The sequence below is a fragment of the Castor canadensis genome, chromosome 5 (assembly GCF_047511655.1).
Source record: "Castor canadensis chromosome 5, mCasCan1.hap1v2, whole genome shotgun sequence".
Classification (NCBI taxonomy): Eukaryota; Metazoa; Chordata; class Mammalia; order Rodentia; family Castoridae; genus Castor; species Castor canadensis.
The window spans coordinates 132555246-132578793 of record NC_133390.1 but is presented as its reverse complement, the minus strand read 5'-3'; the positions used below and the strand labels follow the sequence as shown (position 1 = coordinate 132578793).

Below are 23548 nucleotides of genomic sequence, written 5' to 3'. Positions count from 1 at the left end.
GTTCTCCCAGTTAGTCTGTAGCTGTGGAGGCCTGTGCTTTGCTGCAGATCTAGGCCTCCATGGGCCCCTACACACAACGCCTCAGCCTGGCCATGAGGCTGCTGTGCATTCTGTCCAAACTGCAGATGTGAAATCTCCAGCAGGCCATTTGAGGGGAACGGGCAGCTGCCAAAGGGAGGGTGTGTGGCACAAAATAGAACAGACACTCTGAGAATCATGGCTCTAAATTGAATCAGTGCTGCCCTAGACAAGACCAGCTGGGAGTTCTAAACCCAGGGACTGGATGGGGGGGCAATTTGGGTGGCTGCCAATGACCCTCATGGCTCTAAGTTTTTTGGGGGGAGGGGAAGCAACAGTGCAGCAAAGCACTCTTTGAAGCCAGGGCTCCCTAAGGCCACTGTGCAGGAAATCTTTGACATCCACATGTGACTTTTGGATATTTTCCATTTATCACAGATCCTATCTCAATGTGCTCACTGACAATTATACTGTGTCTGTTTATTGTCAAAATAAGCGTTCAGTGAAGTCAAAGAAACATGTGAGGCCATTCCGGGAAAACATAGCAAAACAAAACAAGCCATGGTGGTTTGATTAAGCCGGTCAGTGGTGAAAAGAATTAATAGCATCTCTCCGCCTATACACCCTGGATGTTTTAGGTTCTGTCCTCTTCTAGCCAGATCCTGGTCAACAGGCAGCTCTTCCCTGCCTCAGACCCCTGATCCATAATATGGTGCTCAGATACTTCCCATTGCTTAGAGTACAGGTCAGTGTTTTGAGGCCAAAAACACATAGTGTTTTGCTGGAAACCCGGACTGTCCATGCCCTGTGGATCCGAAGGCAGAGGAGTGCCTGGAAGGAGACAGATTTCAGGTATTCTAAAAAGGTGTTCATAAAGTTGCGACAATGTAACAGGACACCTTTGAACAGTAACTACTCACCAGATGCCATGTCAAGTACTATACACCTTGCTTCTCAGGTGTTGTCCTGGCCCTGCAGCAGCAGCATCCCCTGGGATGTGTTAGGAATGTTAGGAAAACACATTGTCTCCCAGAGTCTGTGGAGTTAGGCCCAGGAATTCACATTTCAACAAGCCCACTAGCTGATTCCACAGCATTCACAACTGAGTACTGCTACCCTACCTGGATAGCCTTGTGGGAACTCAGGAACATGGGAACTGTGGTCACACCACACTGTGGGTGCTGCAGTCCAGCTCAGTGATGTTGAATAGTATGCCTACAGCCAGAGCTGCTTGGCAGGTGTCAGGACTCTAAAAACTGCAGAGAAGCCTGCCACCTCTAGCATGTCTAGGCAAGGAATCTGCTGGTTCTGCACCAAGCTATGATGAGGGACTCAGCAGAGTGAGGGCCAATGCATGGATGCATGTTGCCCACAGATTCGTTTTGCCCCAGCTGTGTTCCCAGTTTGATCCAGCCCCCAGTGCAAGTACAACTGTGTAAACCAGCATATAAAGGAAGGCGTGGATGTGTGCACTCTTGGTGTATCGATCATTTAGGAGCTGGTGTTTCCAAATGATGCTGAGAGTAGAAATAAAACCCATAATTTGCTTACTTGCTGTTGTAAGCCAGTTAATGCCCACACTTTGTCTTTTTAAATCTCTCCAATGAGTCTGAAATGTGAAAAAATATTATCTCCATTTAAATTAAACAAATGAAGTCTCAAGGATTGAACAACTTGCAAGAGTCACAGAGGTAGTGAGTTACAAGTGCATGAGCCAAATACCTATAGGCTTGTCCTTTAAAACCAAATTTTCTGCAATATAACTCTGGTGTTTATCTGTTTGCAAACAAAAATAGGACCACAGTACTGCTCCCAAATCTACTGCTAGCAGAAACCAAAAGCTCAGAAGAAACATGGCTAAGCATTTGCCATTGTGGCCCTGTACTCAGTCTGCTGGGATAGAGAAAAGCCTGAAACTGGACAGGGACATCCTGCCCAGAGGGCCTTGGGTCTGGAATGGCACTGGTAGGACCCAGGCTTGCATGCCCTGAGTTCTCTAGTAGAATCTTCTGCATTTAGACATTTATTGTGTCTTGATTTAATTTCATTTCATAAAATGTTTCTTTCCTTTACTAACTGCGACATTATAACAATAATTAAATGGGAAAAAAGGGTATTCAGAACCAGATTATGATTTTTATGAATAGTGTCAGCAAAGGGAATTTGGCAAATGAAGGGGCAAAGGGAACCTCTGTGTGGTACTAAAATCTAGCAGAGCAAGAGACCCATGGAGCCAGTAGTCATCCACATACCCCGCATTTACTGAGCACTTACGATGTGCGAGGCTCTACTCTGGGAGATGCAGCAGTGAACAAAATAGGCAAACCTTCCCGTTCACAGAACTGATGCTCTAATGAAGACAGGTAGACATGGCTGGAACAGAGTGACTATTGATGTGGAAGGAGGAAATGAGGAGACACAGGGAATAAGGCAAGGGTGAGTGGGGACAACCTCCATGACCCTTCATCTGGGACCATGAATTGGACTCTCACTCTGAGATGAGAAGCCATGCCTGCAGTATTTGGGCAGAGGGCAGGGCAGCAGCAGGGATTCAACACTGGAGGTATTGCTGTCACAATCCTGGAGAGAGACAGTGGGGTCTGAACTGTAGTCATCACTGGGAACTTAATAATGGAGAGACTTGAATGTCTTTTGGAAGAATGACCCATGGGTTTTGGTTGTGGTAGGTGCATGGGAAGATGGGGTTTCCAACAGCGGGAAGGATGTGTGCAGAAGGAGCAGGGTCCACCCTGCTCAGTTCGGGCATTGTCAAGACCACAGTGCCTGCTGTCAGGGAGCAGATGCATGGGACAGGTGGCTCAATGTGTGTGTTTGGAGTTTTGGGGGAAAATCTAGGCTGAGAACATGGATGTAAGATAAGGAGAGCTGAGTGAACCGAGGGCCTCAGGCGTGCTAGGCAAGCACTCTACCACTGAGCTACACCCTCAGCCCATTTATTTGTTTTGAGTGGGAGAAATCATTTTGTGTGTGTGTGTGTGTGGTGTGTGCGTAAGAGAGAGAGAGAGAGAGAGAGAGAGAGAGAGAGATGAAATGTGATGAAAGAGATCCAACAGAGTGGAGAATCGATGTTATAGGCCAGGTGCTGGCGGGAGAGGATTTCTGGAGAGATGTCAAGCACAGGAGTGGCCATGGGCAGTGGAAGGGGCTGCCTTCCTTAGAACACCTCTCTCTCTCCTTACAGGGAATCATATCAGGGAACAAATTGGGAAAAGTCAAGTGGCTCAGGATCCTGTCACCAACTTCTCTAGCCAACTGGGTTAGGCTCAGTACTGACTGCACTTAGAGAGGAGAACTATATAATCTACAGTCCTTCCCTCATATTCCCAGTGAAATAACAGCCCTAAGTGTAGCTCTCAGGAATGTGTGTGTCCTTCCCCATCCGACTCCATCAGAACTGCATCGTAGTAAATTACAGGAGCGACCAAGGCATTCTGGATAATGATACGGACTGACGGTGCTTATTATTGCTCCTGAACTTGATGGTTTCCAGCAGTGTAGAAATATAAGTCAAGTGCATGCTTGCCCTCCTCTCTCTAAATAAGAAGTTCTGCAAATTCTGCAAAGGCAGAAGGAAGGGAAATGATTATGAGATTTGGGTGTGAAAGCATGTCACTCAGTTATACCCTAGTAGAACATATAAGGGATTCCATCCCTGTTCCAAAGGGAAATAAGTATTTTCCTTCTCTATTTACTGTAGGCATTAATATTAGTTCTTTATGACTAGTTTGTTTATATCTACTGTCAAGACAGTGCTCGGAGAGTGGGGCATGGCACCTTGTGTGTTGTCGTTCGTTGGACATGACATTAATTCTTGAGCTGCCATGCAACTGATGAACCATCCAATAAGCTTATGGAGATTTGGATGATATACCTCATCTTCCAGTTTTTTCATATGGAAAGAATAAATTGATTTGCCCTTGGAAACATACAAAGTTGGTCAAATAATTTGAGCATAGGGTACAGGAAATCACTGGGGACCTTGCTTCATTTCCCAGACTCTGGCCTCCTGCAGCTGGAAAAACTCAGATTTTTTTATGTTTATTTTGTCAAGAGCCTTTGAAAGATGATCAAATGTAAAACTTCCCAATGCTTTTCTTACAACACCCACCCAGAATATGACTTCTTTTCTTTTCTTTTTTCTTTTTTAAGACAGGTTCTCACTACCCAGCCCAGGCAAGAGCCTGGAACTCAATATGTAGATCAGGCTGGCCTCAAACTCAACAATACTCCTGACTCAGCCACCAAGTGCTCAGATTACAGGTGTGCCCCCCACACCCAGCTTCAGAGTATGATTTCTCATCCCCACTCCTCCCACTCCCTCCTCCCTTTGCCATCATTCAGAGAGTTCAGCAGTTTGAGAGTCAGCATCTGGACATGTACTTCTGGGTCCCTGATACACCCCCAGCCCGTTTTTGGCTTGATTCAGTGGCCAGTCACTACACGACTGTCTCGTTTCCATGTTTGGTGTCTATATGGACTCACCAGGATGTCACTGGTCACACATCTCCCCTCTGCCTGGCTGTGCAGCCCATGCAAGAGCAGAAGGGTGGCCCAGCTCTTGTCACTGGGAGGCAGAGAGCTCCAGAGAGCCATGGGGACACAACACAGCCTCACAGCTGTACTGATGGCCAATGATCCTGCACTCCATGTGGAGAGTAGGGGAGAGATTTCTTTCTGGATTCCCCTCCCTCCTTCCTTACCCTAGCCCACACCCCATGCCCTTCTTCCTGGTACTCTTCCAGCATGCATTTGGAGGGGCAGCTTGCAACACCTCCAGGAGACAAGTGACACCATGCACTTTGCATTTGTCTGCACAGAAAAGTGCCATTTGGGAGGGAAGGAGTAGTAAGTTTGGAAGACTTTCTAGCTGTATGTTCTAGAAAGAGCTGCATGTGCTTTTCCTTGTTCCTGTTCTAATATCTCTGGGTATAACTTGCTTCCTCAGGTGGGGCTGACTGCTTCCATCTTGTGTTTCTTTGTCAAGAGCTACAGTTATTAAATAGTATAACATTTCTTCCATTGTTTTTCTTCCAACGATCCATTTCACCTTGTGCTGGAAAAGAGGTGAGGCGGGGTGGAGGTTTCACTTGCCCTCAAAGTCACTGAGTCCTCAGAGGTAAGTGCTGGAACTCAACCTCTCTGGGAGCACTAAGCGACCCTTAAGGTTGGACTGTGTGATGATGCACTTAGCACCGTGAGCCCTGGGCAGGAAGGTCTCCAAGTCCCTGGGCTGCCCAGAATACAACATGCAGCACAGTTGAAGAGCTAATGCTTTATTTGGACATATAGTCCCAGACTAACAACAGCTACTTCACTGCCACGGTCTGTCCCCAAGGGAACTACTTGCCCTGTGCTCCCAGGTTGCCTCACTTGGCTCCTCTAGAACTGCCCTGGTGGCCAGAAGCCACACTCTTGGGCATGGGTTCTGGGTTGGGAGTGAGTGGAAAAGCGGAAACCCCAATGGTGGTAAGTGGCCTGCATGGAGTTGATCCTTGAGGAGAGTTCCAGAGCAGATTAAGCTGTCATAGTTTCAGATGAGGCTGAGAGACACTAAGGCATAAAAAGGAGCCTCAAGACCCTCATCTGCAAGTGCTTGTGAACCTGGAGGGGAATTCTCACCAAAGCAGCCATGTTTTAAGCCCAGCAGGCTACTGAGTGGGCACTGAACCTCCCTTGTCCTGGCAGTGAAAGGGTCCAGCCAACAAGTTGGCCGTGGAGGTACACATCTGTGGTCCCAGCTACTTCAGAGGTGAAGGTAGGATCACAGTCAAAGGATAGTCATAGACAAAATGTTGGTAATGTTACCATACTAAACAGGGTCAAGGTAATATTTGAATTGCTTTATAATATACAGTTGTACTAAATTCCCCAGCAGCCCTGTGAAATTGGTACTATGGCATTGTCACCATTTACAGGTGATAAATTTTACAAATTTAAATCCAGGTCTGTATCAACCAGAATCCAGGTCTGTTTAAAATCTCTTGGATACTTCCAGAGCTGCTGTTCAGAATAAACTTACAGCAGATTTTATTTCATCCTCGAGTGATCACTGAAAGAGAGGCAGGTTCTCTTGACAAGTGAGGCAACCAATATTGGGCATCATTGTTGGGCCACACACCCAGCAAGGTTGTTTCACTTGCTCAGGATCACACGGCAGATTATCTGAATCACCACAACTAGGGTCCACAGGGAGTGAAGCATACATGGATCTCCAGAGATACCCTCTGTGGATGCTTGCACTTGGCTCCTAGGTATTCTAGACCAGTCTTATTCAAGTTCACATTGTCTCCTCAGTTTAGTATTGTTTGGCTTGGGTTTATTACTTTTCCCATGGAATATTATTTTACTTGCTACTTTTTAACAGTTAATCCTCATTTATCCTTCCCACAAAGGATCAGTTTTGTGGCTTCAAAAATTATGCTATAGTATCCAGTCACTTGTTGGGAAAATTGAATGATTTCATTTCTATGTCTTCTTTAAAAAACACTGAGCACTCCAAGTATGACATGTTACTGTGTATTTTTGGAAATTAGAGAAAAAGGAAAAGGGGCTGAAAGAAAATCACCCCAAATATAGGCAATGGGTGAGTTTTCTCTTCCTTTTTACATGTGGCTATGTGTTTATGTGCTTGTTGGTTTTAAAACCACTAACGTGAAAGGGATTTTCAAACTTTTCTCATTTGAAGATAGCAATCAGAACAGTACACAAGCGTAATTGTACAGCTTACAAAATTATTTTAAAGCCAACACCCAAGTAACCATCATCAGGTTCAAGAAATAGAATGTCCCAGGAGCCTTAGGACAGAACTAGCCTGGCTTTCTTCACTTCTGGATTATCCAAGCAATGGCCATAGTGACTTCTACAGGGTTCACTACCTTTCATGTTTTTATTATTTTGCCACCAACGTTTGCATCCCTACACCTTCATTTCTTTGTATTTCCCTACCACTCTTGTAAATGCCGTATGGAATATAAATGACATCCTTATCTTGGCTCAGGTCTCTAAGGAAAATTTTCCAACATTTCACAGTTAAGTAGCATCTTTAGATATCTTGCTTTAAAATTATGGATGGATGCTGGATTCATCAAAAAACTTTGGGCAAGTGAAAAAATTCACAAGTGTTTTTCTTCCCTTTAGTGCTATGAGAAAGTATGTTGCTTGATTTGAAAAGTTTAAGCCCACAGTGCCTTCATGGAGTAAGTCCTAATTGGTCACAATGTTCATGTGTTGCAGAAGTTGTGTGCTGCTTCTTCACTTGGAAGCACTGCATTTGTGTTCAGGAGAGAGATTTAATATCTTATCCTTTGTGGTGATTTCTTCATTAAGTTTTGGCATCAATGTTGGGCCACTTAATAAAGAGTTCTCTTTTTTCTTGTTCTCTGAAACTCTGTTTAAAACGGAAATTATTGATTTTAAAAATCTTTGGTAGCATTTACCCATAGAGCTGGCTCTGCTAAGAGCTTTGTTCCTAGGAAGAGTTTAAAGTAATGATTTAATTTCTTTAATATTGAGAAGTCTAATTAGATTTTCTATTGTTTCTCACATAAGTTTTGACAAGTTGTGTTTTTCTAGAATTTTCATCATCAAAATCATCAATTTCATTTATCTTTTTAGGGTATGAATCCGGGCCTTTCTTATCTTCTTTTTTGGATATAGATGGATGTGTGGGTGGATGGATGGGTAGAAAGACACAGATACCTCCAAAAAGACAGTGTCATTATTGTTTTATATTGTCAGCATTGTCTGTTAACCCACATATTCTGCTGACTTTGTGATTCTCGTTCCTCCCTGAATCTTTAACCGTCACCTTGATAATCACCTTCTATCTAAAGAACAGCCTTTCAGATCTCCCCTAGTAAAGACCCTGTGGTCTATGCTACCCTCTCAGTTGTGTCAGTAGAAATTTCTTCCTGAACATGTAAGAATTTCTCAGTTTGAGCTGTTGGCAAAATCTCACATGGAGGTCCTGAAGAGGACTGTGGGAGGATCTCAGAGTCATAAAAATTTTAAAGTTTGGGGGGTGGGTGGGCAAAGGTGTGGCCCTCCATACTGAAGAATAAAGCCCTGAAGTTGATAAAAAAAAAAAGAAAGAAATGTCTTCCTGTCACTTTTATCCTTGAAGGTGTGTTCCCTGGTGTGGAATTTTGGTTGACAGTTCCCTAGTCAGTGTGTCTCAACTTCTGGCAAGCCCATTCAATAAGTGGATAATATTGTTTTTTGTTTATCACTTTCAGGATTTCTATGTTTCTTCTTGTTCAGATCTGAAACAATCTTTTTCCTATGTTCCAATTACCTGCCAAGATTTCCAAGCTGTGTTTCATTTCTCAAACACAGTAAGCCAAGGTGTTTTATAGCCTATGCCAGATAATTACAATATTATAGACCAGGAGTCTGCTTTTTCTTGTTTTTCCTTATTTTCAAAACATATTTTCTTAGATATTCTTGACTACATTCATCATTATTTCTGAGAAAGTTCATACTAATGTTTTGGAGATTAGAATGATATGCCTTCCTTAAGGGAGGTTCTTTCTTTGCTTTTCCAGGACTGAGGGCACAACTTCAAGATCACACTCATGTTTTGTGTTGATGCTAAGCTGGCTGCAACCCATGAGAGGACCAATGCATTTCTGCTTTACTTTTCCTCCTATACTTTAGCTCTTAATTATTCCATACTATGGCAGAGGTTGGTTTACCAGGTTCTCCCTCCATGGTGAGCTACACACCCATATTTCAATCAGCACTATCCCAGTAACAAAAACTTTCCCTCTTGGGTATCTCCTATAAGTCAACAAACATACCAAGTAAAAGTATCCCCATGTGCCTGGCTCACCCTTCCAGAGTTTTGCTCTATCCCAGGTCTTTACTTAATAAAACCTCACCTTATTTCTTTGATACTTGCTGAAATATTCTTTAATGTCTCTTCAGAGTTTTAGGGTATCTTCTACAGAGAGACTACTAATCTGGCATTATTATAAGTCTAAATTTGCATTTCCGTTCCTTAGTTGTTTAGCAGAGAATATATTTTCACTTAGAATATTGAAGTCTTGGTTGAGGGATTTGATTATCTGTTCCTTGAATTGCCATTCCTTCTGACTCTAATTGAAACTTGAGCTGGTTCTTTGCACTACATGAGCAACCAAGTACATTACCACTGAGGCTGACAAAGTATATGAAGAAATGGGATAAAACCTATGTGCTTCTCACTCAAAAGCAGAGAAAGAAACAATCTCTGTTTCAATAATATAAAGAACCACAGGGCACAGAGTCCGGCACCTTGCAAGTGCTCACGAAATTCTGGCTGCATGTATGTCTATTGCAGAGATCTGCACACCCACACCTTCTTGGTAGTTCTGTAGAGGTGAAATATGTGGCTTCTAAGAGGATTTTCACCTAATGGTGTCCAGACAGAGTTGGGAGGGGCTGGCCATGGTTAGGAGCAAATCAGGCTACCAAATACTGTGAGCACAGGCCTCATACAGAGCTGTGGGCAGCTAGCACTAATGCCACTGGGGCTTCTGGAAGGAAGAGCCAGTATCAGTCATCTGAGCTGAGAAGGGAACAAGTTACTGTCAGTCTGGCTTTCAGTCATAGGTTAAGGCTGCTCTCCAGAAGTGTGAGATCCTTGGACTCCTGACTCATTCCTTTGTCCCATGTGGAAACAACAAAATGACCTGAGAATGCCCTGCTTTGGGAAAGAAACAAATCCCTCTGGTTTAAACTTTGTGTGACAGAAGGGAGAAAATTCACCTATAACTGGGAAGACAGGCTAGAGCTAGGGAGCCTGGAGTGCAAACTGGAGTCTGTCCTTTGTTATTTAGAGCATTTAAAACCATGGAGTATCATACTAAAAGTGAAGCTTTAGAAAGCAATGTATGGAGCACAGTGACTCATGCCCATAATCCTAGCTACACAGGGGGCAGAGATCAGGAGGATTGTGGTTTGAGGCCAGCCTGGGCAAAAATATTCACAAGACCCCCATCTCAACCAATGGCTAGGCATGATGGTATATACATGTCATCCCAAGCTACATGGGGAAACACAAACAATAAAATCACAATCCAGGTCAGACTTGACATAAAGCATAACCCCCATCTCACAAATAACCAAAGCAAAAGGGTTGGTAGAATGGCTGAAGTAGTAATGTGCCTGTCTAGGAAATGCAAAACCCTGCATTCAGCCTCAAGTACTTCAAAAAAAAGAAAGAAAGAAAAAGAAAAGAGAAAAGAAAGAAAGCAGTGTACAGAGCAGTATTATCCAAATTTGACTTAGCCTTTATCACAAGGAAATGAGCAGACACCTTCATTAGTCACTGTGGGGTCATAGTGCATATCTGCTGTACACCCTGGGGCCCGCTGGAGATGGATGGAGATAAGATTATCTGGAGGGAGATTGACCTGGGGCAGCTCATCCCCCATCCTCATAAACACCCTTCATGGTACACCTTTGACTACAGGATCATTGACCTAGGACTTTCTTAATCAACTGAAACAAAATACTAACTTTCCCATCTTTCTAAGCATTTCTCTCTCTTAAATAAGCCACCATTTTCATGTTTGCTTCTCTAAACCTGGTCACAAAGACAAACTTTTGAAATTTTCATTCTTTATTTTTCACAGTTACATGGTTAGAACGTACATATCATTGGGACCCCACATATTCTACATATTGTATGGTATTTATAATTATCCACAAGTCTTGGGGGGCAATGTCCTATGTACCCCACCCTCTCCCTTTTAGTCCTCAAATTTCTTATTCTGGAATGTTCCCATGTTTGTAGCAAGTTGAATGCATCTGTTAGGTACTTGTTGGATCAGTATTAGAAACAGGTCTAACTCTTCACTTGAGAGTCACAGCTCATCCTAGGTAACAGGCTGGTAGTTGGAGGGAATCTGGCTAATGCTGTAAGGTTTGTTGGAGCCAGGGAGAAAAACCTGAGAAGAACATCCTAATCTTGAGAGGTGTTGTGGAGAAGCAGCAGGGATGGTGGCCATACATAGGAAAGGAACTGCTAAGGGATAGAATGTGCAGGAAGGACTTGGAACAACTCAGCCTTCCAAGGTTAGTGATGTAAATAAAGGTGACAGTGAGAGAACTTTGGGGGTGACAACCAGCAAGACACAAGAACAGTGTTGGTTCTGTAAGCATGTGGACTGAAAACATAGCAGAGGGACAGCTCCAAGATATAAGAATCTCTCTCTCTCTCTCTCTCTCTCTTTCTCAATGTATCTCCCTCCTTTTTCTTCCCTCCCCTCTCCTTTCTCTATCTTTGTCTCCATATGCATATTTAATATGCTGATCATAGCTTCTGAGAGCTGTTTTGCCACTTCTGGGCTTAAACAGTTCTACATAAATATTAATGATTGGGTACAGCCAAGACAAATCAGATTTTTGATCTATTTTTTTCCTGAATGAATAAATGAACAAATGCTTCATGTCTGTTTTGTTCCCTGCTGTATATTGGACAGATACTTTCAACTACAAGTGATGTCTGTCTTGGTAAATAGCATCTTGATTTTGTTATTCCTTGACTGTAGCAGACAAATCATACATGTTGTGCTGCTTGTTCAAGGTAGAATCTGTGCTCTGCCAGCTTGTTTGGAATCCAGGGTTGAAATCACAGAGTATCACATGGTACATTCTTCTGTCTGTACTTATGGCTCAGCACTAAGCATATTTCCAATGTTGAGATCATTTTCTGTAAGTGATGTTACCTGATCTGTTAATTGGGGTATGGCATGCCCTCCAATATTGCGTTATGTGAATTTTTCTTTTGTGTCTCTTCAAAGACTGAGACCTTCTGTATGGGTCCTATAGCACCATGAAAGTGCAGTGCTGGAGCTCCTGGTTTGGGGCTGTGGCCTTCAGCTGTGGACCACTCTCTGTGGTTGCTTCTGTGAATACCTCATATAGCCTGGGACACACTTTCAGCCTGGAGTTCCCTGATTGGTCACAGAGGCACCAAGTGTCACCACAAATTGGTGCATAGCCATATGGACAGGCTATGCCAGGTTTAGATGGACTCAAACCAGGTCTCAGGAATATGATTGTGATGCTGTGGTGAGTGGACATTCCTGTGAGGCTATGATAAGTAGACATTCCTGTCTCTTGAACTGGGGTGGCCAGAGAGACTGATCCATCTTGCTACAATCATCAACTCATTAACATCCATTCCTGGCCAGCTACTTCACTGAATTCCAATGGATATGTAGTAGAGAACAAGCCCAGAGTGTTTTATCATAAAATTACAATCTTAGGTTTAGTTGACCTATCAATGTTTTCTCAAATATTTATAATATATCTGTTTGGATGGTACTAGGGTTTGAAATCAGGGGCCTTGCACTTTCAAGGCAGGCACTCTACTACTTGGACCAGGCTCCAGCCCTGTTTTCTCAAATATTTTATCCCACTACAAATACTGCAGAAGCTACCTTTCAGTGGATGATCCATCTTCCACCAAAAGATCCACTCCAAGTGGAAATGGAAACATTTTGCTGTGTGCTGAAAATTCAGGAGACTCCACTGGAGCTTGTAAACCTAGGAAAAGAGGCATGTGCACAGACAGGATAGTTAGGAGGAAGATGCAGAACTCAGGATCAGCCAATAATTAGAAAGCCATGGAAACCACCTTGCTTCATGGTAAGGGAACTCTTTCAGGCACACAGAAGGCAGTAGGTACCAATGTATCTCTCAGACAGATAACCGCCTGTAGAACTGGGACTGAGATGTGAGATAGGAGATGAATATGGTGTCAATGATAGTGGTAACATAAGCCCAACTCTCTTCTGCAAGCTCTGAATCTTTGAATTAAAGCTTAAGGCTAGATCCTTCTGCATAATGATTGAGTTTTCACACCCCTGAGAGATGTGCCTCCCTCAAATCTTGTTACTTGTTGGCACATTACACATCATCATCGGAAAGAAAAAGAAAGCAAATAAGTAAAAAGGGAAAACTTAGATAATGTTCAGAAAAATCCCATAAATACTGCTTTTCAGGGAAGATAACAACTTCATCTCTTGACTCACTTGTGTGTTGGTTCAAGCCAACCATAAACTCAAGAATGCTGGTGATGGCTGAGTCATTGGTTGGCTGGTGCATTCTCAAAATCTCATGGGAATCAGAAGCCATTATCTCTGAAATTTTGATTTGACATCAGTGGAAGGCAACTGCATCTCAAAGACACTTCACTTGATGCCTGACCCATCAGCCCAACCACACCTGGGCATTTTATGGGTTTAGATAATGTCACTGCCTCCACCATGAAACATAGCACAGCAAGAGGGTATAGGACCCAGGCTCAGTACTCTCTCAGTGGCTGCTGTACGATCCCTCCTCTCTCTCACTCTCTCTCTTTCTCTCTCTCTCTCAGTACTGGGGCTTGAACTCAAGGCCTACACCTTAGCCACTCCACCAGTCCTTATTTTTTCGAGATAGGGTCTTGTGAACTATTTGCTTGGGCTGACTTTGAATAGCAGTCCTCCTGGTCTCAGCCTACTGAGTAGCTAAGATTATAAGCATAAGCCACCTCTTTTGCTCCTTGCTTGGCTTTACCATCTTCTGGAACTCTGAAAGTTATGTGAATCCTTGACCCAGATGCTGAATTTGCAGCTGAAGAGAGCACCTTGAGCATGTGCTGTGACCTGAGAGCACGCTGTTAAGCTCCTTGATTTCATTTTTTTTCTGTCCTTAAGACAGGATATTCTTTATTCTTAACCCATCTAGATTGCATACAAAGTAGCAATGGACACTCAAGGCACACTGTAGAATTTATTTACATTGGTATCTTTAAATGTCCATCTAAGCTTTGCACTGTGTGACAATATTCAAGCACACACAGGAACCAAGAGGATAGTGGGCTCCTGGGATACTCAGCCTCTGAGCTTATAAATGAGAGCTGTGAGGGTGGACACTGCAAAATTAATTCAGAGATAAATGATGAAGCAACACAAGTGCAGAATGCTCAGAGGACTTGGAAACAGCAAACCATGCAAAGGGAGGTATCTTTTAGAACTGGCCCTGCACTGGGATCTAGTTAAATGAAAGGGGAAGGTGTGACTATAAATCAGCAGTTCTGGGGACCATTCACCTTCCTCGCTATGGACCCTTCGCATCCCCCTCTGGTTCTGTAGAAAGCTTTGCCTTGGGACTGTATCATCATTCTTCTCCCAGTCCCCCTGCAAGACCCAGCCTCCACAGGGACAGTATCACCCCTTAGGAGCCCACTGTACTCAAACTGATTTTGCACTTTTTAGGCAAGTCTGAACCACAAGGCTTCCCCGAGACCCTCATTCTTCAATTACCCAGCAGTCTCCAGCTAACTTGCCACTTCCCAGTGCCCTGCCCTACCAGATGTGGTCTTTGTTATAGACCAAGAGAAACAAAGAGGTTAAAATCAAAGCAAAACCGAGTTCATTTTGAAAGAACATTGCACTGAGAGTAACAGAGCTTTGCAATAGGAATAAGGTGTGCCATAGGAAATTATGGATGTATCCAAAGGGGTTGAGGCAAAGGGAGGCTTTTACAAGCAAAAATGGGGAGATTACATTAGATATTTTCAAACAACCATCTGTGGCCATAACAATAATAAGAGTGAGGCCAGTCTGAGGTTGAAGAGACTGTTGCTGGGAAGCAACAATCTTGTAGAAGTTTTCTTTGTATAAGGTGGCAAAAATCTTTGTACAAGTGTGTTTCTGACAATCGTGTAAGAACCCTTCCTTCATAACCTCCCAGGTTCATTCATTTACTTTTGTGAGCATTGCCATAAACAATTCTGTCTTAATTCTGACAACTTGCACACTGGTCATCTCTTCTTGGTCACCAGGAAAGCCATGGGAGCTTCCAGGCCACCCTGAGGTGGCTTATGGGCACAGGAAAAACCCCAAGAAGACAATGGCAATATTTTGAGGTGATCCCAGGAATCCCTAACTGATACTGGTGGGTGGAAAAACAGGGTTATCTTGAGGCCCTGTCCCTGAGTTCAACTTGAAAATCATTCACTGCATTCCTGAGACAATGTGGAACAACTTAGGCCCATTCAGTGTTAAGTGTATGAAGTACATTGCGTTCTTTTGGAAATGCCACCCAAAGCTTGAAAAATAAAATGAATCCTCTAAGCAACAAACCTTCATTCCAGAGCCCCCTGTGTCGATGTAATGACTCAGAATATCCTGGCCGTCGGTGCTGTGAAGCATGTTTATGCATGTACCACACAAGAGAGCGGGCCTAATCAGCCGGACTGCGGGTCATAGCCCCAGCTCTGATTCCACAGCAGGGTCCCTGAGTCATGTGCACCACCTACAGAAACAGCTCAGATTTATGCAGTGCCTGATTGCCTTGGCCCTTAAGCTGGTTTTTAGGTAATTGGAAATGTATCTCATAAGTAACTGGCACAGCAAGGCCCAATCTATTATTCACAGATGTTGAATGATGAGAAAGGGAGTTGTCCAAACTCTGCTGATAAGCTGATGAGCCTGAGGAAGGCAGAGACCTTGGGAAGTCCCCTGACCTTCTCCCTCTGAGCTTGGCACTGTGTATTTGTTCAAGTGTGGGTAGGTGTCCTCACCAAAAGTTCCCCTTGTCTCTTTCCAGGGAGGGGGCCTCTCACAGGGTGAAGTGAAGCTACTTTAAGTACCATTGCCTCCTAGACAAAGTTCATGTCTCACTTGGGGGTCCTTCTACCCACTGAAGTGGAATGAAATGAGTTAGAAGAGCATCTCCTTCCAGTCAGAAGACCATTTTCTGTCCTGGGCATGATTCCTTGAGGAATCTGAAATCTGCTCCTATACCTGACACTGGTGTTTATGGAACCGATATTTGCCCACAGATATGGCTCCAAACCACTGGCCTTGTCATCCCATTTCCTCTCTCCAGTCTTTTTATATGACTCTAGGTCCTCATGACTGGCCTCTTTTCAGAACCATTGAATTACGGTTCCAGCTCATGACCTTGTTTCCAGTACTCCCTCCCTTTCTGCAGTGTCTCCCAGAGTCCCCAAGTTAATATTCCTAAAGCAGAGAAGAAGCTCCTTCCAGCTCCCAAAACACAGACATCAGCAGCTCCTGCTGGTCTGAAGAACAGACTCCAGGCACCACCAGTCAGGGACTCCTCCTCTCCACAGTCCAACCCACCTGTACATGGGCTCCAATGTGGCCACACTCCTTATCCCATTCCCTTGTCATCTGTGTCTCCCTTGTACCTTTGTCCCCCCTCACTTCTCACACCATGGCCTGGGCCACCACAGCAGGAGTCCGTCTCTGCTCTTAATATAGGCTCTCCTGCCTGGACATTTCCACCTTATCCACTGAAGCCTCTGCCAAGTGCTCCCCCTAGCCCCCAGCCTCTTCCTCTGAGATCCAGACTGTGCTAGTCAGCTTTCTGTTTCTACAACAAAATACCTGAGGTAATCAACTTTAAGAGAAGACAGGTTTATTTGTGCTCACAGTTTTGGAGGTTTCAGTCCATGATCCATTGGCTTGTTGCTTTTAGGCCTGTGATGCAACAGATCATGGCAAGGTGGCAGGACAATTTACCTAATGACCAAGAGCAAAAGAGAGAGGGAGAGGAAGGGACTTGAGTCCCCATCCCTTCTAGAGCATGGTTCCAATGACCCTGAAGACCTCCTACTAGCCCAAACTTCTTCAAGGTTCCAGCACCTTCAAGTAGCACCATGAGCTAGGACCAAGCCTTTACCACATGGGCCTTTGGGGAACATGTATCCAACCATAGCACAGGCTTCACCCCTCAGGCAGTGTGTGACCTCCCCCAAGAGAACCTGGCCCCTTTGTTCTGTTTTCTCCCATGGCGCCAGTCTCACACATGTAGGGAGCATCCTCAGCTGACCAGTTACAGGAACTCAGACCAGACCCATCTTCACATCAGGGTGAGATGTGATCCCTAAGGATGGGAAAGCCCTGTAAATCAAGTGTTCTAAGATAAAATAAGGGAACACACAAAGCCCTCACTGCCATCTTATAATTACACATCTTAATGACAGTGCTCTTTGCTCATTCCGTTCCATAGCATAACTGTGAAACATGACATAACCACTTCATGGTAAGAGCAAGAAAAATACTACCCTGGTGAATGTGGCATTAACTTACCTATCATATCCTGTAAGCCCATACTTGGTCAAATCAGACAATTTGACCCACCTCCATTATTTGCATGAGAGTGGCCAGTCTTTCTAAAACCTCTTTATTATTCCTCATCACCACACTGGGGACATGGGGGCCACAGATGAGTCTGTATATTTCATCGAAGTGGTCCTTTCTCCTAGAAAGGGACAATCCAACCCTGGTTGAATGTGAGAGATGGTTTTGATGTCTTTCCTTTTTAGACATGACTTTTCAGTGTCAGAACAGAAACCCTACATCCAGTTGGGAATATTGTGACAGTCCCTGCTCACATAAACATCCTGGTGTCCCGGTCTTAAGTCAGGAGAAAAGAGAAGTATCAACCATTATTCACGGCATGTGACATCCCAAGCTGTAGAACAGACTTTGGCAGCAGGGCTTAAAACAGCTTTTGGCACAACCTTTCATTAATCTGCAGAAGGATTAATTTTATTTCTCAGTAACTTCACAGAACTGGAATGCTAAGGGGAAAGGCTTAAAGCAGAGTCACCCTTAGACATGTTTCTAAATATATCTTAACTCAGAAATGTTCCCCCTCAGCTCCTGCATAGAATTGTAATAATAGTTATTCATGAGCAAAAAGCATGCATGGCTTTAGCTCTTGGTAGTCCACCAACAGAAATTTAAGAATCAAGAACTTAGGGTCTAGGAAGGTTCCCTGTTTTAGACACTATTGATCTAGACACACCATTTCTGCCACTCAGGATCGAGGATGTGTCACCTGAGGATGACACCTGGGCAACTGGACATTTCCTCAAGCATTCACTGTGGCCACAGATGAACACTTATAGGGGTCATGCACTATGCTAAGTACTTTATGAGCTGCTTTGTCCACAACTCTGAGATGAGACGGAAAATGCTTTACAAATAAGGAAACTGAGTCTCAGGGAGGTGACTCCATGGACACAGAGGAGTGCGAGAAGGATGCAAAGCCAGCAGAAGATCTAGCTGTAGAACACAGTCTCTGTAAAACCATCCAGAATATACTGGAGTCCCTGTTATTCAGACACAGGGCCTTGGTGCTTGGGGCTAGGACACTGAAATCCATCCTGTTGACATCTGCTCCCAGCTGGGAGACCCTGAGCCAGTTAATCAGCTTCCAGAGCCTCAAGATGCAATAAGGCAAGACAAGCTGTGAGAAGGCTGATGCTGCTATCTGGCACATGGTGAATCCACTGTGTGCACTGGATGAGACCAAGTGAGCATGCCCTGCAAATGAGAGGGATGGCACCATCTCATACCTGCACAACCTTTCCCTGTCCTTGTCTGTGTCCCTGAGCACACTTGTATTCCCTAGGCCCAGGGCAATCATCTTGCTGGCCCCATGGTCAGCTTCCTATGACACCAGCCAGCCCATGGCCCCCAGGATTCCTGGGTCCATGATGACTGCCTGCAGCTTACTCATCAGGCATCCAGCCTGCACCCTGCATCCTGCGTACCTACACCATGTGACTCCCAACACACATAGCCACCCCGCCCCCCCGCACCCCGCCGACCTGGGAGCTCTTCCTTTTGCACTCACCCTTCTACCCTAACCTCCCTGTGGCATCTCCTCAGAGCCCATCTAGACTACGAAGTTTTACTTAGTGCTATACCCTGCAGCCTGGAGTATCTGTTCTCTAGTTATAATGAAGGAACTCAGAAAATTTCCGGTTAAAATCATGACTCCCAAGGGACAAGGATGTAAATGATGGTAAGTAGGATTTGGGATTGGTAGAGGATGGGAATCCAGGGCTTTCCCAGGAGCAGGAACAGAGTGGCTGCTGCACTGTACTGACTCCCAGATGCAGGACAGAGGGCTGTGTATACATGCTGATGTGAGTTCATGAAGGAGGACCTGCTGGTCAGCAGTGAGAGTATGCTCACCTAAAGCTTTAATATGTGTTATTAGACTTTTTACTATTCCTGTGATTTGTGGCTTGATAAAGGAATAGAAGATATATACCATTTGGGTTGGTTAGTTTGATGGGTGGGTTGTTAGAACTTGCAAAAGCACTTTTTCCTCCAAAGATTCTGCTCTCATTTGCTGGAAAAACACAATCTGAGAGGAACCAACTTAAAGTTCCTATTTTAAAACTGAGAGGAGATTGAAGCAATCAACTTAAATCTTAGAACTGAGACTGAGAAAATGTAACCAGCAAAACAAAAACAGAGGGTCACTTACACGGACGAAATAAGCTAACTCTCGGCTCACATCTTTTGGAAGCTTGTCAGACGTAAATATGATTAAAGAACTAACCATTAACAACCTTCTGTCAAAGGTAAGTTTTTTTTCACGTATTTAAGTGCTCAGAATATATTTAGAATATTTATTATGCATAAATTAATGTACTTGGTAAGTTGGGAAATGAAATGAACTGAGCTTAAAAATATCTTGTAGTTTGGACCAAGTGCTGGGGAAAGTTCTAAAACAATCTGAATTACCAAATATTTTTAATTCAACATTATTGCTTTCAAGCATTTCTTTTACCTTGCAGTTAGCTACTTTATACTTCAAGGGGTTGTTTCAGTGCCCTATTTTAGTAAATGAAAGCTTAGAGTTGAAATTAATAACCGATTTATACCAGTTTATCAAAATTCATTTTTTTATTTATTCATATATGCATACAATGTTTGGTCCATTATTCTCCCCTACTCCCCACCCCCTCCCTCTCCCTATCAAAATTCTTAAAGACATCCATACCCTAAGTAGGTTAGGCAAAATCTGTGCTGGTGTTTGAACAGATCCCAATTTCCCACCACCCATTGGAAAACCCAGAGGTGATGAGGTGCAACCTGGACTCTCCCCAGGCCTTCTCCCCATCCATCTCTGCTGTCTCCACTGAACTTCCAGCACCAGGGAAGTTTCACTAATGTGAAAGACCACCTTGCTCTAATTGCCCCTACTGTGGGGTCCTGGGGGATTGTGGGAGAATGGGCAGATGAGAATCCTATGCTGCACCCACCTCATCCTCCCCATGGATCTAGGGCTGAGCAGCTTCTTTCCTTCTTCCTGGTCCAGATCCCACCCCACATCCTGTCCAGGTAGCCTCTTTCACAAGCACATTTGCAGAGGAAACTCAGGTCCTCAATTTACCTGACACTACTGTTCCAGAAACAGGTACCCAACAGATAGTCAGCACAGTCTTTGATCCTTCACTTCCTTCTCCAGAGTCCTTAACATCCTTCCTCAGCTAAGAGAACTGGAGGTTCTTCCTTCTCCCTCTCTCTTCCCCCTGTAGGGGAAGGTCCTTGGGCTCCTAAGGGGTCCCTGACAGTCATTTAGAACATGCAAGTGTGGCTTAGAATGCAAAATGAGTTGCATCATTATTTTCAACAATGCCTAACTGAAATTTAGCCTATTCTGCAAGTATAAACCTAGGCAGCAAACCACAGAGTCTGTTACGACTTTTTCATCAATGGAAACCATAGATGTCTTCACATCACATGGCAGATGGTGAAGTTATCTTAAGATATTGTTTATGTCCATCACTGTTTTGAAAACACAAACCCGAATGCTTTTATTCAGCGCACTAATAAAGTGTCCAGCTATTAATTTGCCTCAATTATGATTTTAAATACTTCCAGAGCTCAATTTCAATATACTTGGATCCTATTTTAAACCTCTATTTTTATTTTGTACCTTTAAAAGAATTTGTCTGAGGCTGAGGGTATAGCTCAGTGTTTGAGTATATACCTAGCACTCAACCTCAGAAAAAGTAATAATAACAATAATGACAACTAAAAATAAAATAAAATAAAAACATGATTCTGAGACCGGTCCAGGGCACTAAAAAAATAGAACTTATGCCAGTTGTTATGATGAGCTTGTCCATCCTTCCAGTACCTCCTTCCCACCCAGCTCCATCCTGCCTCTCTTGTTCCCACCTGGGCTTCTTGTGGGACCCACCTCCTTACTTACATCCCCTCAGCTCTATCTTTGGAGATTTTTAACCCAGAAAAATCTGAAGCTCCCTATTTCACACAGGACTGAGGTCACCATGTAAACATGTGACCTACACCTCTTGTCTTCCTCTGAACAACCAGAAGGACTTCCTTCTTCTCATTCAGCACACCCAGGACCCAAGACTCTGGGTTCAGCAGAAGTGTTGGAGCTGACTTGTGGAGACCAGCAGGTTCCTCTGGAGAGAAGACATGACAAGGCCTCACCACAAGTTAGAGCCACAAAGGGCACCATGTAGGAGGAAAACAAGGCAGTTGAGGGTGTGACTGCAGCCAGCTAGAGCTTATGGGAGAGAAACTCACTTCATAGTATGTCTGTTGGCTGTCAGAATCCCCCTGTTCTTCTCTGCAAAATGCACACTTCAGAAATCTGAGTACCTACTCTGTGCCAGTCCCATGCCAGGTGTTGGGGACTCAGCAGAGAATAGAACAAAGTCCCCATACTTGTAGGAATTCAGACATTATTCCAGAAAGAAAATCACACAGTCCAGCAAGTTCAGAGTGCTGCCAGAGAAGATGCATTCTGGAGATAACAGCCCTCCTTGCCCCTCAGGCCTCCTCTCCTCTAGTCTGTTGAGATCCTCCAGCTTGTTCCCCTCCTCCAAGTCAGGGCAGACTCTTCACTTACAGGGCTGTTGATATTGTCTTCCCACCATCCAGTGCCTGGCCAGAGCATGCACTTGAGGCTTATGGAAAATGTACATGAGATACAGCCAATGTGACAGTGGGCAGGAAAGAAGTGGTGCCCCTGCTAGGACCACTGCAGCTTCCCTGTGGCTCTCCTGCATCTCAGAGCACACACCAGAGCCCTGTCTCAAGAATAGGCTCATAATCCTCCCATCTGTCCCTTTCCATCTTTCTTCTCCTTTATCTCCCAAAAGCAGTACCCCCAACAGGTGTTTAAACCTCTGTTTGCATCAGTGCTCATTTCTCTTCTGGAGCAAAGATCGTTTGCTGGTTCTCAGTTCACCTTCCTGGAGCCCAGGAGAACCTCTGCCCACTACCTGAAGCAAAGGTCACATTCTCCACCTGATGAAAGTGAGGCAGTTCACTCTGATTAGCAATCCTGTCTAGCCTCCCAACTCAGTTGACTCAGGGAACACAGAGACAAGGACCTCTTTTGAATTCATGGAACATCATGGGTTCATTCTTTGGCAGGACAGCAACACCAACATCTGTAGGATAGGATTAATGTGCTCACAGACAATGCTTGGTGTTCTAACTAAGGAGTCAGCTTTGATCCAACTACCTCCTTTTCCAGCAGGCCTGGTCACAAGGGAAGATACTCATCTAGTGAGATGCCCCAGGACGGGTGGGCCTGCAGCATCTCTGGGAGTCAGAGCACCAGGCGTTGTCCCAAGCGCTCCATGCACAATAGGGTTCATCCTGTCTCTCTTCTTTCTGCTCTTGCCAGGAGCCACACAAACTGTTTTTCTTCTGGCCTGTTACTCTGCCAATGTGCAAAGCCCCCAAGGAGAAAAAGGCACCATCCCAACAGCAGTTTCATTACCTTCGTATTTTATTCTCATCTTTGAAACTCGAAAAAAATGTTCTGTATTAAAATGCTCCTTCCCGTTGTGCACAATGCTAATGCCCTCCACATAATAATGCTAATGGAATATTTTCCACACTGGAAATAGCCACAGTGACCTTTTCTTCTTTCTGGAAGAGTCGCTTATTTTTTCTCTTACTTCTTCTACCCACCTTGCTCTTTTTCCCCTGGCGCCTCAGGTATCAATTCTTGCAACCTAAGTGCCTAGGACACTTTTTATGATGAGTCTCCTTAATTGAAGCAACAACAAAAATAAGAATTTGTGAAATAATATGGAGGAAATCAAATGCACTTATTTTCCTCCAGCTATGGCCTCTGCAAAATCTCAGATTCTTTGATGAGGAGATTGAGATCTTGGGGAGTAGCTATGAGGTACTGTTCACCCCCACAGACCCAGATGGCAGATGTGGGGTACTTTAGTTTGAAGCCTCTTATAATTTAGAACTGCCAAAAGGGTTAAAGGGAGGTTTTGATGATGAAAAGGTGAAAAAGTCTGTATTAAGCCTGGAAATTGACTCATGGGGCCTTCAGTGGAATTTGACCCTGTAGCTTCTAGGGATCCTTTAATCTGAGGATGGAAGAAAGATCTGGTCCTGGATGGAGCCATGTGTCTGTGTGGCCCCCACACCCTGTACTATACCTGCTGGGCAGAACCATGACCTAAGGCCCTTGTGGACTGTCACTGTCATAGTTCAGTCCCTTCTCTTTAAATGTTGCTGTTATAAAAGGAATCAGAGGGCAATGAATCACTTGCAGGGCATTAATCAGATCCCATTTTATTCCCCAACATTTAGGAAGTGATAAGAAAAAGGACAGAGGTCAGCCTGTTATACCTGACCTAAAGTGGAACTTGCCAAAAGGAACTGTTTGGAGGTGTGGGGCAGAA

The 23548-nt window shown here is 44.2% G+C and overlaps 1 protein-coding gene and 1 pseudogene across 7 annotated transcripts in view; both read left to right on the top strand.

Moving 5' to 3' along the window:
• The window catches only part of Syndig1 (synapse differentiation inducing 1), a 174176-nt gene that overhangs the window by 110491 nt on the left and 40137 nt on the right, over nucleotides 1-23548 (top strand). The gene's annotated exons all lie outside the window — the stretch shown is intronic.
• On the top strand, nucleotides 12861-12956 carry LOC141423801 (small nucleolar RNA U13; annotated as a pseudogene).